General features: G+C 37.0%; 1 protein-coding gene and 1 pseudogene across 26 annotated transcripts in view; both read left to right on the forward strand.

The window, feature by feature from the left end:
* LRRC7 (leucine rich repeat containing 7) overlaps positions 1-14,468 on the forward strand; it is a 597,290-nt gene that overhangs the window by 375,255 nt on the left and 207,567 nt on the right. The gene's annotated exons all lie outside the window — the stretch shown is intronic.
* Positions 11,453-12,226, forward strand: LOC144577027 (peptidyl-prolyl cis-trans isomerase NIMA-interacting 1 pseudogene; annotated as a pseudogene).

Here is a 14,468-nt window from a genome sequence, read left to right on the forward strand (position 1 = left end):
ATAAGAACTATTTATGACAAACCCACAGCCAATATCATACTAACTAAACAAAAGCTGGGAGCATTCCCTTTGAAAACCAGCACAAGACAAGGATGCCCTCTCTCACCACTCCTATTCAACGTAGTATTGGAAGTTCTGGCCAGGGCAATCAGGCAAGAGAAAGAAAAAAAGGTATTCAAATAGGAAGAGAGAAAGTCAAATTGTCTCTGTTTGCAAATGACATGATTGTGTATTTAGAAAACCCCATTGTCTCAGCAAAAAAACTTCTTAAGCTGATAAGCAACTTCAGCAAAGTCTCAGGATACAAAATCAATGTGCAAAAATCACAAGCATTCCTATATACCAATAATAGAGAGTCAAATCATGAGCAAACTCCAGTTCACAATTGCTACAAAGGGAATAGAATACCTAGGAATACAACTTAGAAGGGATGTGAAGGACTTCTTCAAGGAGAATAAAGCCACTGCTCAAGGAAATAAGGGAAGACACAAACAAATGGAGAAACATTCTATGTTCATGGTTAGGAAGAATCAATATCATGAAAATAGCCATACTATCCAAAGTAATTTATAGATTCAATGCTATTCCCATCAAGCTACCATTGACTTTCTTCACGGAATTACAAAAGACTACTTTAAATTTAATATGGAACCACAAAAGAGCCCATATAGCCAAGACAATTCTAAGCAAAAAAAAATACAAAGCTGAAGGCATCATGCCACCTGACTTTAAACTATACTACAAGGCTACAGTAACCTAAACAGCATAGTACTGGTACCAAACAGATATATAGATCAATGGAACAGAACAGAGGACTCAGAAATAACACCACACATCTACAACCATCTGATCTTTGACAAACCTGACAAAAACAAGCAATGGAGAAAGGATTTCCTATTTAATAAATGGTGTTGGAAAAACTGGCTAGCCATATGCAGAAAACTGAAACTGTACCCCTTCCTTTCACCTTATTCAAAAATTAACTCAAGATGGATTAAAGACTTAAATGTAAGAACTAAAACCCTAAAAACCATAAAAGAAAACCTAGACGATATCATTCAGGACATAAACATGGGCAAAGACTTCTTTATTAAAACACCAAAAGCAATGGCAACAAAGCCAAAATTCACAAATGGGATCTAATTAAACCAAAGAGCTTCTGCACAGCAAAAGAAACAATCATTAGAGTGAACAGGCAACCTACAGAATGGGAGAAAATTGTTGCAATCTATTTGTCTGACAAAGGGCTAATATCCAGAATCTGAAAGAACTTATTCAGGTTTACAAGAAAAAAACAACCTCATCAGAAAGTGGGTGAAGGATATGAACAGACACTTCTCATAAAAAGACATTTATGCTGCCAGGAAACCTATGAAAAAAAGCTCATTATCACTGGTCATTAGGGAAATACAAACCAAAAGCACAATGAGATACCATCTCATGCCATTCAGAATGGCAACTATTAAAAAGTCAGGAAACAACAGATGCTGGGGAGGATGTTGAGAAATAGGAATGCTTTTATACTGTTGCTGGGAGTGTAAATTAGTTCAGTCATTGTGGAAGACAGTGTGGTGATTCCTCAAGGATCTAGAACCAGGAATACCATTTGACCCAGCAATCCCAGTACTGAGTATATACCCAAAGGATTATAAATCATGCTACTATAAAGACACATGCACACGTGTGTTTATTGCAGCACTGTTCACAATAGCAAAGACTTTGAACCACCCAGATGCCCATCAACAATAGACTGGATAAAGAAAATGTGGTACATATACATCATGGAATCCTATGCAGCCATGAAAAGGATGAGTTCACATCCTTTGCAGGGACATGGATGAAGCTGGAAACCATCATTCTCAGCAAACTAACACAGGAACAGAAAACCAAACACCACATGTTCTCACTCATAAGTGGGAGTTGAACAATGAGAACACATGGGCACAAAGAGGGGAACATCACACACTGGGCCTGTGGGTTTAGGGGAGAGATAGCATTAGGAGAAATACCTAATTTAGATGATGGGTTGATGGGTACAGCAAATGATCATGGCACATGTATACCTATGTAAAAAACCTGTATGTTCTGCACATGTATCCCAGAATTTGAATTATAATTTTTTAAAGTAGCTATTGAAAAGGAATGTATGCAGCTTAATGTACACAAAATTTCAATTATTAAATACAATCTCATTTTATTCCAATGTACTGATAGATACTATTCACAAATATACCAGTAATATAGGTTTTAGCATTCAAATTGTTAGAGAAGCATCTCTAGGAATACCTTACATAGAAGAAATAACAGTGTTGAGTCAGAAACAAGTTGAGTTAAATGCTCTATTAAGAAGAAACAACTTACAGAAAAATAATTTTTGAGTAATTTTTGGAAATATATAGTAAATATAAAAAAGGAATACAAGTGTGAAAAATGTCAACATATTTAATTCTGAACTAATTAAAACAATGCGTGTAGAATCATAGACATGGTTTCTGAATTCAGAAATTATAAACATTGGAAATCACTCTGATATTGACAGAATAATTGATGAAAAAAAGAAAATGGAAAGCTAGAGTATTGGAAAATCAAATGTAGGAAGGAAAAAACATAGAGTACTCTGAATCCTAAATGATTTATAATAATTTATTTTTTTAGTCTTTTGAGTAATATAAAAAATAATGTGAATATATTGTTATATATGTTCTATTTATTTTAAAATTATTTAAATGTATTCTCTCATGATCTTTTTTTTTTACATTTTCCAAACTCTATTTTAGGTTCAGGGGAACATGTGCAGGTTTGTTATATAAGTAAACTGCATGTCACAAGGGTTTGGTGTACAGATTATTTTGTCACCCAGGTAATGAGCATCATACCAATAAGTGGTTTTTCTGTCTTCACCCTCCTCCCACCCACAACCCTTGAGTCGGCCCTGGTGTCTGTTTCCTTTTTTGTGTCCATGTATACTCAGTATTTAGTTCCCATTTATAAGTGAGAATATGCAGTATTTCGTTTTCTGTGTCCATATATACTCAGTATTTAGTTCCCATTTATAAGTGAGAATATGCAGTATTTCGTTTTCTGTGTCCATATATACTCAGTATTTAGTTCCCATTTATAAGTGAGAATATGCAGTATTTCGTTTTCTGTGTCCATATATACTCAATATTTAGTTCCCATTTATAAGTGAGAACATGCAGTATTTCGTTTTCTGTGCCTACATTACTTCACATAAGATAGTGCCCTCCAGCTCCATCTCTGTGGCTGCAAAGGACATGATCTCATTCTTTTTTATTATTTTACATTATTACATGTTTAATATTCTAGATGCACATCATAGAATATTACATAGTTGCCATAAAAAAGAATGCAATCATGTCCTCAATGGTAGACTTTATTCAATTTACTATCGATGGGCATTTAGGTTGATTCCATGTCTTTGCTATTGTAAACAGTGCTGTGATGAAAATACACATGCATACGTCTTTATGGTAGAATGATTTATATTCTTTTGGGTATATACCCAACAATGGGATTGCTAGATCAAATGGTCATTTCGTTTTAAGTTCTTTGAGAAATCGCCAAACTGCTTTCCACAATGACTAAACTATTTACATTCCCATCAACACTGTTTAAGTGTTCCCTTTTCTCCAAAACCTCACCAGCATCTGTTATTTTTTTTATTTAATAATAGCCATTCTGACTGGTGTGAGATGGTATCTTATTGTTGTTTTGATTTGCATGCTTCCTTCCCTCTTAAATCAAGGAAGAAACTCTTTCTCAGAATCTCCTCCAGTAGAGTCCTCTACCTGTTCCAGTGGCCACAACTGGGTCATAAGTTCACATCCTTGCTGCAAAAGAAATTTGGATAGTGACTATATGGCATTTCTAGTCTGTGATGCAGGGCAGGTTCTGCTGGCAAATAAGAAAGATAGTTGCATGGGAAATAGCCATGGCTACTTTGGCAGATAACTTTTCAAAGTCCTTCGTCTCTAACATTCAAATACTCTGACAGCTTAGTCATGGAGTTATGCCTATATGATACACCAGTTAGGGTATCAACAATCTAAGGCCAAACCATGTAAAAGTACAGTCAGATCCCTGCAGATGGAAAATATTTGAAATAATAATAATAATACATAACTACAACAATTTTAAAAATACATGTTAGAAAACAATACAGTATAACAACTCTTTACAAAACATTTACATTATATTAGGTATTTACATTGTATTAGGTATTTCAGGTAACCTAGAGTTAAAGTGTACAGGAGGATGTGTGTAGGTTATGTGCAACTACTATACCATTTTGCAAGAACTAGAGCATCAGTGAATTTTTTTATATCCATGAAGGTCATGGAACCAATTTCCCCAAGGGCACTGAGCAATGATTGTACATAAATATTAATACTCAGAAAGCCCAATATAACAAGTAATAACTTTTTTGATGAAATGTAGCCAGAAAACAATGAGCCTGACACACTTGTCTGTATGTCCTTTTGTATGCATACATGCATATGTATGTATTAAAGGAATCTTTTAGAAAAGAAACTGTTATCTATAAGAGTTATCTTTAAGAGTTCTAAAACAGCTTAACTTGGCTGAACTATTTTTTCAGTAGCATTCAACATCCCTTTATGAGCATATAATGTAGGTTGCAATATGTTCTAATGAAAATGAGCATATTAGTAACTGATTATGTTTCTCATAACCTTTTGATTAGACTGCTGCATCCATTCTAGGATCTTCAGCTCTGGCATAGTAGTATCCCCCAGAAATAATGTCATTGTTCTTGCTTAGAAGGTAGCTTTTCCCCTACAAAGAGCTCAAAAGCCCTATCAAGCATGATTATATCTTTGCTGTGTTATCATTAGTTAAGATTGCACAATAATTTTCAGTCAGTAGAAAATTCATGTACAGCATGAATGAATAATTGATTCTGGTTATAAACTCAAGAAGACTATATGGAGAGTAATGAAATTCAGGCTTCTCCTCCATCTAATTAGACCCTTCATTTAAAGCAGTAGTGCAATATTTGTCCTATAGTCAGTTGCTGTTAGTAAGATACAATTTTACAATTTAATCTTTCTATTTTATTTAACAAGTATACCTTACTATATAAACAAGATGTATTCTTAAAAGGTTACCCATGAAGTTATTTCTTTGTACAGAATCTTTTCTTTGTATTGTGCATTAAATTAGAGATAATTATAGGAAAGAAAACTTTTTCAATAAGATATCACAAGATTAACCTAAACTGTTCAATGTTGAAGATATTCAACAAGGGAAAAAAAATTTGCTAAGGAAATACTCAAAATACGTGACAGCTTAATGCAAATTGTATATTTTCAATGTTTATCCTAATAATTTAAATAGTGCAAGGAGGAATACCTTAATTGATAAACATTAACAAAGTGGTCTTAAAAATTAGGTCTTCCAAATATTCTTTTATAAAATAATAGATGTTTAATTTGGTCACATATACTTTTGGAAGATGCCAGAAGATAGTTTGGCTTTTTGTTGTTGTTCTTGGGGGAAGTTGAGTTGAAATGCTGAAAAGTACATAAAAATCACAGCTTGACATTGGTTTAAGATATAGTATTAACTAAGGAAAATGTTTTATATAAAACATTTGACTATAGAAATTGTTTCATCTGCTGTCAGACACTAGGTAGTTAATATTTCCTGGTTTATAACAACAATAAGTTATGCTTCCCCATAATGAGGTGTTCCTGCAGTTTGCTTCTGTGTGTGTCTGTGTGTGTGTGTGTGTGTGTGTGTGTGTGACAGAGAGAGAGAGAGAGAGAGAGAGAGAGAGAGACCAATTTTCATCCTTGTTGCCCAGCCTGAAGTGCAATGTTACAATCTCAGCTCACTGCAACCTCCTCCTCCTGAGTTCAAGTGATTCTCCTGCCTTAGCCTCCCAAGTAACTGAGATGACAGGCCTCTGCCACCATGCCTGCCTAATTTTCTGTATTTTTAGTAGAGACAGTGTTTCATCATGTTGGCCAGTCTGGTCTCAAACTCCTGACCTCAGGTGATCCACCCACCTCAGCCTCCCAAAGTACTGAGATTACAGGTGTGAGCCACTGTGCCCAGTCTGAGTTTGCACTTTTAAAGAATACAAATTCCTGGGCCTTGCAGTCTTCAGTAACTGTGCTATAAAGAGCAATTTATTTCTAAAATTCTGTAATATGCCATTTAGAGATGAATTAATAACAAAAGAAGAACATGATTATGTGATAAAACTGGCAGGTCTAAATCATAAAATGCAAATGTCCATTAAACATAGGACACAGACTAAGCAAAATGAAAAAATTATTTTTTTAAGTTTCAATAAGAGAGGGACATCAGACAGCAACAATTGAGAGAGGTTTTTCTGTCCTTGTGCCATGGATAGCCAGTAATTGGAAAGAGTGAGCACATTTGAAAACAAATTAAAAACCAGAATCCATAAGCCCATGCCAAAAATTTGCAGAATCCTGAGTCAGCAAATCCAAGTTACTGCACTGGGAATTTATGGGAAAACAACATTCCAGCCAAATTTATGTGGCTTCAGAGGATATCATACAATTAAATAGATAAACCCCTGAATCTGATAGAAAGAAAATAATGGATTGTACAATTTTATCAAAGTGACAGACTTACCAAAATATTGCATAAATTCCATCACTGCTTCAACTGGCATATTTTCCAGCTTTGCAATTGGATAAATGCTGTAAAGTAATAGCATGATAGGAAGGACTTAATTTTAATAACTACAACCAAAATGACAGCATTGAGAGCAAATGTCCCTGGATTCCAGCAGTATTCCTCATTATTTGAAATAAGGATTTCAAACAATATATAAACATAAATAGTTATCTAGTTGCAATTTTATAATGATAAATATTCTCAGTCCTTAATTTATCTGTTATATCTATATTCCAGTGTTTGAAAACTTAAATATTCTTAGACTTTAAGAACAAGTATAGACCAGGGTTGAGAGACTATGTCTTGTCCAAATCTGGCATGTCTGTTTTTGTAAATAAAGCTTTGTTGGAACAAAACAGTGTCTATTTGTTAATGTATCATCTATGGCTGTTTTTATATTATAATGTCAGAATTGAGTAATTGAGATAGAGACCATATGGACCGCAGAGCCTGAAAAATTTGCAATGTGGCCCTTTGCAGAGAATGTTTGCTGACTTGTGGCATAGAATATAGTGAACTGTAGAGCACATATTTTTTTATAAAAACATTCTTGTTTAAGCAATGGTCAAGCCTGACAAAACAGGCCAGATTCAGATGGCTGGCCAGTGCTGGGAAAAAGAGATGAAGATCCTGTGTCACTGTCAATGATTTTCTGTGTGATATGGAGCAAGTCACCAGTTCTCCTCTAGTAAGAAGAATGTCTCTCCCTTTGCTGAGGTTACAGTGCATAAGGCCAAATGGCAAAAACACATCATCTTTAAGAAGAATGTGACACTGAGCCAGAGAACTATTTCCAAAATAATCATAAATGCAAGGAGAACCTGAAGTGAATATTGGGAGCAGAGGTGCAGAGGCTAACAGGTCAGTTTCAAGCCAACAAATCAGGATGATTTAATCTAATTTAAAAACTCATAATAACCTACTTAAATGTACCTAGGCCTGTGTTTTCACAAACTAAGTATGTCTATGATTTCATAGACTGAGATACGCAAAAGGTATCCTCTGCAAAATGAAGTTTTGGTAGAAAAACTTCTGGCAAAATGTGCTTCCCAGTCTAAGAAATGTCCAGCAGGAAAGAAAAAAAGAAATACTTCCTTGGTTACATAACAGGAAATAGTCTAAACTATTTCCATCTGTTAGAGATTCACAATGAACATTTGTATATTTTGTCTGAGAAGTCTTGCCAATAAGAAGTCTAACATTTTTTTCAACAAGCTTTGCCAAAATGTACTCCCCATCTGAAATGTTTTAAAAATCATGCAACACCTATAAATCCTTGAAAAAACTTTAGAAAACACTTCCTTAGACAATGTCTAAAGCTTTTTCAGTCTGAAAGCTTACCCTAAGTATTTTAGTAGCTAACACAGAGAGTATTTACTATGTGTCAGGTACTATTTACATGGTTTACCTACATAGTGACTATTTTAATCATAATAATAACCCTATAACTTAGGTATTCTTATTATCATTCTTATAGATGACAAAACTGAGGTTCAAAGATGTTATTTAGCTTGTTCAAAGTCAAACAGCCAGTGAGCATGGAACCAGGATTCAGACCCAGGTAGTCTGAGTCCAGGGTCCATGGTCTTAAGTACTATTTAGGTATAGTTTTGTTGTTGCCTTTCAGATATTCAGAGAGGTTAAAACTACCTAAACATCTCACTTAATATTTTTCTTATTTATTATTTGAATTTTTTAAAAATCTATTATTGGAAATGTCAGAAAGTTAACACAAGGTTTGAACATACAGTGTTTGGTGCACTTTGTCCTTATCTGCCTTTACCTGCCATGCGTATTTCATGATAAGTGACCTAATGTATGTTCATTATAGTATCCTTTAAAATAGGTCTATCCAGATATCTTCTTGACCACTGTTAATTAATTGTAGCTGCCTCCTTGGCAACTATCAATTAATTATAGATGCCTAATAGAAATTGAGTGGATTCTCTTTGTAAATATTCTAGAATTCCAACTTCTTACTGGTAGAGGATCATTCATTCATGCTTGTCCTCATTTATCCATCACCAGTTGAGAAGCTATTTATGTTGTGAATAACACTGGCAAGTTACTTTCTCTCATAGACTTTAAATCTAGTGGTGGGGTGGCGGGGGGTGGGCGGGGAACAACAAGTAAATAAAAACTAAGATATTTTCAGTGGTGTAAATAATAAAATAAATAGGGTAATACATAAACTGAAGGCAGGAAGGATAGTTAATTTTGGTTGGTGGAAAATGGACTAACTTATGAGCTGAGATGAGGAAAAGGGACTATGAGAAGATTTACAGGAAGGACATTGCAGGCAAGAGAAACGGCAATAATAAAAGTAATGATTTAGAAATTGTACACATTTTAACAATTTTACACATATAACGTGACTATAGATTGGTAAATATTATTTAATACAGCCATTTTCATGAGAACTTTCTCCTTAAGATAACTAAGTTAACATGCAAATGAGTCTAAATAATCAGCAAGATATTTGGTTCAGAGGGATGAAATTCAAATTGTTAGCATTACTGATGTAATGTGTGCCAAACTTGTGATCAAGTCCTAGTATTTGCTCCCTGACCTACGATAGTAATCATATCTTCAAGTTCAGCTGTTTTTATAGGGAAATCAGACTGATGGACTTCCATGTTGGAAGAGGGAGACAGGCTCCAGACCCACACATGCTTGCTTTCACCAAGAAGGAGTAAAGCCAATGAGTGCATTTCTCAAGTAGGCTAGTTTGAATAGCTAAGGGAAAACCACATAGGAACCCACCTAGCAGGGTAAGGAGGTAACACATGGAGGTAAGATGCTCACTTTTCTGACAGTCAGTAAAAAGGAGATATTTGACAATGTCTGGAGACATTCTGATGGTGACAAGTGAAGGGTGCTACTGATATCTGGTGGGTACACTGGATGCTACTGAACATCTCAGAGTGCACAAGATAGTCCCCCACAACAAACAAGTATCCCATACAAAATGATAGTCATGCCAAGGTTGAGAAACACTACATCCCAGTTTTCTTTTCCAGTCATGAGGGTAGTACTGTAGTCTTTCCTGCAACATATTCTAATGGGAATTTTTAGAGCTTCTTGACTTTGGACCAAAATCTTTTACATCCTTTGAAGATGTATTACATATATAATATTATGTGTGTAACACTATCTCAAGCTACAATCTCAAAAAAAATCAGTTGATTATATCTCAACTTTAGAAATACTCTTTCAGTATTTTCATTATTTCTTTTTACATTTGCAAGTACTGATTCTTACAACAAGTTTCTGTAAAATCCAGCTCAAATGTCACTTCTTAAAATTATTCCTAATTACTGAACTGTTAGTTGTTCCTTCTTCTCTGTTCCTATAGCAATTTATACATACATTTATCATGGCACTTATCACTCTGTGAAGTAATTATTAATTTAAAGGTCATTCCCATTTAGAAAATAAGCCGTTCAGAGTAGAGGCTGTGTAGGATGTGCTAAACATCTTACAATACACACGATAGCCCTCTATGCCAAAGAATTAACCAGTCCAAAATGTCAGTAGCGCTGAGGTTGAGAAACCCTGTGTCGCTGGAATCTTTGTAACAAGTGCCCACAGGGCACCTACCATAAAGAAGCACATTATGGGAATGAATGAATGATTGCTCACAAAGAACACTAACATGAAAATACCATGAGTTCCATTTTATTTTTCTGAGAAAAATAAAATACTTGTTTGTATGCTCATGAAATTAAAACCCTGTTACATAGATTCATCTAAAAGGAACATTTTTTTGGACAGTTTGACAGAATGATTATAGTTTAGCAACTGGCACATGAACAAGAAAAGTAATAGCCTGTGTTATGGACTGTCTAAAATCTTGTGGGTAAGTGAAGACAGTCAAACTTAGAAGAGTAAAATATAACAAATAATCACATCTCTAAAAGCAGAAATAAGAATATAATATTTTTAAAGGTATAAAATGTAGGTAAACAGTGAAAGACTTCAAAAATGGAAAATGTAATGGCAGAATGAAACTATAGTGATAATTGAAAACTGATAGAAACTAGGGTCATAAATAAAATGAAAATGAAACAAATGGTATTTTAAATAAAATAAGCTTCAGGAAATGGGCCATAAAACCCCATGGGAAAGCTTTTCTTTCCCCTAGAACCAGCAAAAGAAAAGAATTGTTGCCCATTCAAAAGAATGTCAAAGGAATAGTAGGAAGCTATATTATAAATTTTAAAATTATGTTTCCCGAGCATGCAGTTATGAACCAAAGGTTTCAAAAGAAATAGAAAAAAGACTTGGCTGGGCGCTGTGGCTCACACCTGTAATCCCAGCACTCTGGGAGGCCGAGGTGGGTGGATCTCCTGAGGTCAGGAGTTTGAGACCAGCCTGGCCAACATGGCGAAACCCCATCTCTACTAAAAATACAAATAGCTAGGCACATGGTGGCCAGTGCCTGTAATCCCAGCTACTTGGGAGGCTGAGGCAAGAGAATTGCTTAAACCTGGGAGGCGGAGGTGCAGTGAGCCGAGTTCACCCCATTGCACTCCAGCCTGGGAGACAAGAGCGAAACTCTGTCTCAAAAAAAAAAAAGAAAAAAGACTTAGAGGTGGGACAGAGTGTACCTTTCTCCCCACAAAAGGAATCGATCAAATTTGAACTACACTTATATAAAGGTAAGAAATAATTTTTTTATATACATTGTCTTGGTCAGACAATTTCTTGCAAGTAGCAAGAGGTCTGAGTACCACCAGGCCCTCAGACATAGGAAATGTTCCAGGCTCTGCAGTTCATAAGGTGTCAGTCAACTACTCAGTTCCATGGTTGTAGTACAAAAGCAGCCAAATGTATTTGCTAGATACATTAGCAAATAAATATGGCTGTGATCCAATAAAACGTTATTTACAAGAACAAGAATGCAAGGAGGGAAGATGGCGGAAGAGAAGGGGCCGCCCGGCTGGGAGAAGCGCTACAGCCGCAGCCGCAGCTCAGGCCGTGTGTACTACTTCAACCACATTGCCAACGCCAGCAGTGGGAGCGACCCAGCGACCACAGCAGCAGTGGCGGCAAAAACAGGCAGAGGGAGCCCGCCACGGTCCGCTGCTCACACCTGCTGGGGAAGCACAGCCAGTCAAGGCCCTCACCCCGGCGGCAGGAGATCACCTGGCCCAAGGAGGAGGCCCTGGAGCTGATCAGCGGCTACATCCAGAAGATCAAGTCGGGAGAGGAGGGCTTTGAGTCTCTGCGCTCACAATTCAGCGACTGCAGCTCGGCCAAGGCCAGGGGAGACCTGGGTGCTTTCAGCAAAGGTCAGATGCAGAAGCCATTCAAAGACACCTCGTTTGGACTGGGGACAGGGGAGATGAGCAGGACAGTGTTCTCCAATTCGGGCATCCGCATCATTCTCCACTTGGAGTGAGGGTAGGGAGCTCAGGCCTGGCCTCGGGGCGGGGCATGGCGGCTGGGCCGTCTGGCTTCCCAGCTGCCGGTCGCCTGTGGCCGAACCCTCCACTCCCTGCCGCCGTTGCACAATATTTATTGTTCCCAAAATGGCTGGGAGGGGGTCTTTCCAGACTGGGGGCCCTGGGGGTCCCCACTGCCAGTTCATCCCCAGACTCTCCCTTAAGAAATTGACTTCAGCAGGGGTGGCAGGCTCCCAGACCCATGGCAGTGTGGTGGGAGGGGTGTTCCAAAGAGAAGACTTGGTCAGCAGAGCCGCCTCATGTTCCCCAGGTCACTGAGGCAGACACGAAGGCCCAGAGTTGTTTCTAGTTAGGCCACACTCCTCTTTTGCGCAAAAGCAAATACTCGTGCGGCCTATCCATGGGCCCTCTGAGCAACTGTGCAGCACCCTTTCACCCCCAGTTAAACCTGGAACCACTTTTTAAAAAAAGAAAAAAAAAGAGTGCCAGATTTGGGCCTCCTCTGTTTTGGAAAATAAACATTGACAAATTTTAGTAGGTCTGAACTGAATAATCAGTGTGTTTAGGAGTCTGGAAACACTATTATACCAGGGATTTAAGAGATCATTAATATTTAGCCTATAAAAAGATAAGTCCTATTACTAATAAAATATTTTTTAAGACACTGAGGCATAAAATATCGCTCAGTTCTTCTTTTAATAAAATTAGTTTTGTCTTGGGCCTCCACCACAGGGCTGGCAAAAAAATCTATTCTCAGTTTTATATCAAACTCTCCTTGGACATCAATGAGAACTACAGAATTCATAGAAGCCCAGAAATTGCTGAAGGGCTTCTAGTCTTTAGCTCATTATGGTTCTCACTAGAATACATGTTGCCTAGAACTATATGGTCAAGTCACATGCAAGTGTCCCTACTGTTCCTATGAGCATTTCTTACTCACTTGCCACACTTGGCCACTTGATTCGTCACCTCAGCCCCCAATACTTTGGTGCTCATTGTTTGTTTGTTGGATATGTGGTCTCATAGTAAGGTTTGAGAGAATCTGCCACTTCATATTCCCAGGCTCAGAAGAAAATCTAATTCTCTCTTCAAGGGGCCCAACTATTACCCAATCCCCTTTCCCTAGAAGCACTTATTCAGTGGTATAGATTTAGTGAGAGGTGTAGCAGATGTTCTTACAAGCATTCATCGAGATTTCACAACCATCTTTGGACTGCTGGTGGTCCCACACAAGATGTTCTGGGCATCTTAAAACATATTTTAAGATCTGGGTGGAGAAAGGAGGCTGATAGATTTGAAAACTCTAACAATTCATGAAAGTATGTGGTAAACTCCAAGTAAATCATGCAAAAGGAAGAAAATGGAATGTGGGTTAAAAAAGGAGAGTTCCTTTTCGGGTAGAGTAGATAAGATTTTATTCCTGAGTCTATTTCCAGTGAAGACTTTTTGCCTCAGCTCCAGACACAGACAAACACAGACACACACAAACACACATTTTTTCCTAATATATCTTACATTCACCTCAAAGCCAACGTAGTAGTTAAAATACAATACATTACATTCAACATATCTCCACCTTAGGTTTATTCCATTATAATATTCTTACACTCTTATTCAACTGAGAGACTATCTTTAATTTTTCCCTCTCCTTTACATCTGACATCCGGTCATCATCATAAATCAAGTCATGTCTTTCTCCAAAGCATCTCTCCTATCTGCCACCACATTATTCATATTGCCATTGCCTTATTTCTGGCCCCAATTATATACCACGTGAATTTCAAGACAGTCTGTTATCTGGCCTTAGGACTAGCACATCTTCTCCCCATTCCCCACACCATTCCAAGCTGCTGATGTAACCTTTCTAAAATAAAAACCTTGTATCTTTTTCCTACCTAAAACCTAAAGCCTTCCATTGCCTTCAAGCTAAAACTCAAATTCCTTGGCTTGATACAGGAGATGACCTCATGATCTAGTGTCTACCTACATATTATTTCTTATTTTCTACTATTTTTCATATTTCTTATTTCTTACATTATTTCTTACTACTCTTACTAACCTGCAAGTCCTTGAATGGGCCATGATCTCTTCCATCCTACCTCTTTGATATTTTCTTCTGAAATGGCCATCTCCCCTGATTCTGTAACCTGCTTCTCCAAAGTAAAGCTTCAGTAAAGCCTTCTGTTTTCTATTCCCACCTCCACCAAGGCTGAAAAAGTACCTCTCCTCTTTGTTCTCTAGCAATCTACACATATGATTTTTTATGGCAAATACCCTATCAGGTAGAAATTATTCATTCATTTGTAATTTCTCTCAAGATTATGAACTACTTAATACTGGGGACAACACCTTTCATCTTTATAGCCC

The sequence above is a fragment of the Callithrix jacchus genome, chromosome 7 (genome assembly GCF_049354715.1).
Source record: "Callithrix jacchus isolate 240 chromosome 7, calJac240_pri, whole genome shotgun sequence".
Classification (NCBI taxonomy): domain Eukaryota; kingdom Metazoa; phylum Chordata; class Mammalia; order Primates; family Cebidae; genus Callithrix; species Callithrix jacchus.